Below are 3,686 nucleotides of genomic sequence, written 5' to 3' on the forward strand. Positions count from 1 at the left end.
TTATGTCCTCTCGGCACGAATCTCTATTCAACAAGCAAGCTGCACTTGCTTCAGTTAAAGAAGTAGTCTTAAGAGGTAGCCCGATTAACGTGACCAGATGTCCCAATTTTATAGGGACAGTCCCGATTTTTGGATATTTTTTCTTAATAGGCACCTATTACCCCCCCGCCCCATCCTGATTTTTCACACTTGCTGTCTGGTCACCCTAAGCCCGATGTAGAGTGCATTATAGAAATCTAATCTAGAAATAACAAAGGGATGGAAAATTGGAGCAGGATCTGCATGTAAAAGAAATGGTGTCATTTGCCTCACCAAATAAAGACGGAAAATGTATTCTAAATTACTTACGTGCTTACATACTTCTAAATGGCATTACCCTCTGTGACAAAAGGTAGTCATACTCGTTAATAAAAGGTATTGACATTAGTAAATTCTTCTAGGTTTTCTCTGTTATCCACACATTATATTGTTGAGCTTTAGCCAGAAAGTTCTTATGCAGACCCCAATCTCTAGCAGATATTGGATAATCCATTATCCCAATGCTGCAAGATAGGTAGAGATGGAGACACAGAACTGGTTTCATCAGCATACTGAAGGCATCTAATCCAAAATATCCTTATTAACCCTCCCAGTGGCTTTGAATACACAGAGAAGGAAGGATAGGGGAGGAAGAGAGAAAACAGCCCCGACACAAACAATTGTTCATCATAATTTGCTGTGAAGACACTCCAAAATTCTTCCACTTGCTCCTACTAAGGACTACAGGTATGTCAACAAGACCTCGTGAACAATGGTATCAAAGGTAGCTAACAAATATAATAAAACCTATATGGATAACTTATTCTCATCAGTTGCTAGGTGGGTATCAACAATCAGGGCCATGAAAATATTTTCAGAGCCATATCCAACTCTAAAACTGAGATCAAACAAATCAGAGGAGTCTGAAATTGCCAGAGTTCTTTTGCCACCATCCCTTTCCAAGACTGGTATATATATTCAACACCACTTGGGTCCAAAAGTTGTCATGAGTTTCTGAGTCAGCCTAGAAGACTCTTCATTGAAGTCACCAAGAACTCTCAGCGTCAGCGATTCCAAAGACAGTGAAGAACCTGAAAAATGGAGACTAAGATTCTCCAGTGAAGCATGGCACTTATCCCATCAAGGAGGGAAACTGCTTCCCATTGTTTTACATTAACTTTGGGGACTTACATATACACATATAATATAAACAGACTCTATAAAATGATGGGCAAAGTCACAACTGCACAGGGGTCTCCATTCCATAATTTGGCATAGTCATCATAAATTAAACAGTTTGAGCACTATGAAGAGAGGACTTCTGTGTATCCCATACTGCAGCTGGCATGGCCACTCATGGTGAAATATGAACAGAGGGAACAAGCTGTCCTTTCTCAGGAAGAAATTTGTTAGGTTGGAAGTGGTAGGAGAGAACTGTAGAGCTCTCATGAACACATGAAAAGTGGAGAAAGTAACCAGATGGAGCACGACACTCCCTTTGACTAACTCTATTCTGGGGTCCAGCTGATGTAAAAGTGAGTAGAAAACATTTGGGCAACATCCCTTTAGTAACCAGAGGAATGGACTGTTGGATCAGAATTTGCCATTACGGTTAGTCTGAATAATGGAGAAGCAGTGGGACATGGGGGTCAGGGGGCAGATGGGAGGCAGAGGTGCTTGGAGAGTATGAGCACCAACTGGAGGCCCCAGATCCCGGGAACAGGCAAGGCAGCGCATCAGCTTCTCCAGACTGGAACGGCAGAACCACCATCATGCTCATCATGCCCAGTTTCAGTAGTCACCCCCCCCCCCCAGCCCATCCTTTTCCTATATGTGACTTTCTACAGGGGAGTTACCTTGGACACCAGGGAAATGCTGCAGAAACAGCAATCCCCACTTCTGAATGTCCCCTCCCTCCATCCACTTGCAGACATCTGATAAATTTTCACCCCTTCTGCCCACAAAGGCTGAAAACAGAGGTGTAATCCTGGACTCAAAACTACCACACATCTAATTAAATTAACTAATATATCTGGGGTGAAGATTTCTACAGGCAGAAGTTAATGTGTACAGCCTATACAAACAGTGATTTCTAGAGAGGATTATGAATTTCATAACATTATAAATGATAGGAAATCAAATTAAGCATTGAAATGATAGTACTGAAAACTCCAAGAACAGTAATCAGATAGAGACACTCATCCTTCTGTGAGAGGTTCCTAAACCGCTTTATAGCTTATCTCCCTAAAGATTTCTTGTTCAATCGTAAAGTTAACATTTTTTAAATTATATTCAAGTGTTCTTGAGTATGACACAAATATGAGGGAATTAAAGCCTTTATTGTAAAAATGGTATGACTGGGAAGTATATTTAAATCTCAGGCAGGGCATCCTCTTTACATATTTTTTCTCTTGTTGGTCAATTTTACTTTGTGCTCAGAAAACTAGAAGTACTCAATGAAATAATAATTAATAATCATTAAACTTTAAATAGCCAATACCATGTTCTGTTTTAGCCAAGCGCTCAGTAATTTTTTTTTTAATTTTATTTTAGCGGGAGCATGCAGCAACAACTAAAGCAGAGGTTGCCCAAGTGTTTCCATTCCAAAGGACCTTTTTCAGATCCTTCTCAAGCTTTCATCTTTCAAACCACAATGTATTAGGTTTGTGGTCTCGCCCATGGGATACAAATCTCTGAAGTTTGAACAAAAAATTTTTGGCCATTTTTGAGGGGGAAAACAGTGATTTTTCCCCCCTGAAGTTAGCATTATAGTTGCAACTAGAGGCTGCATCAGAAACCACAGCGTGCTAGGCACTGTCTTTATTAAAAAGAAAAAAAAACTGACATAATTAAAAATGACATTGCTAACTCTTTTTGAACAATCCTCACACTGTTAGGAGAGGAACTTGAAATTTGATGAGGAGATAATGCCTAGACTGCCTGTGTCTTCTGGAGGTCCAATGATAATGTGTTTTGCTTTGGCTTACTTCATGGATGCTCATTAATTTTATTTTTTACTGATACCAACATCTGTATATCAACTACCTCTCAGTGCATGTGTGTGCCCCACACCTATGTTGTTGCATATGATATTGCATGAGGAATATGGAGTCCTCTTACATTCTGTATATTCTATTAAGTGTGCTTTTTCAGGTCATGGAGAGGACAGATGGTCCTCAGGTTAGGGTTCTAGCCTAGGTCTTAAGAGGCCTGCCTTCAGTTCCCTGCTCTGCAGCAGACTTCTTGTGTGACCATATGCAACTCAATTAGACTCTCTGTGCCTCAGTTCCTTATGTATAAAATAGAGATAATTCCTACTTCACGGGGGTGATTTGAGGATAAATATACTGAAGATTGTGGAAACACTCAGATATTATGGTAAAGGGGCTGCACACATATCTAAAATAGGAAAGAGCTCCATAATACACAAAAAATATGCACCAGTACACAAATGCATACAAAAGAAGGCAATATTAACATTGCCTCCCTGTTTGTGCAGGACACAGCTGTCTAGCAAATAGTTCCACTTCAAAAAATGTCTTAGTTTTATCAGAATTTCTTCTAAAACATTAGGGGATTCCACTCAAAAACTACATTAGAAGGGTAAAGTGGATCATTCAAGTCAGGAAATACCAAAAATAAGGTTACATGTGCCTGATCCAAATCCC

Source organism: Eretmochelys imbricata, chromosome 1, assembly GCF_965152235.1.
Source record: "Eretmochelys imbricata isolate rEreImb1 chromosome 1, rEreImb1.hap1, whole genome shotgun sequence".
Classification (NCBI taxonomy): Eukaryota; Metazoa; Chordata; order Testudines; family Cheloniidae; genus Eretmochelys; species Eretmochelys imbricata.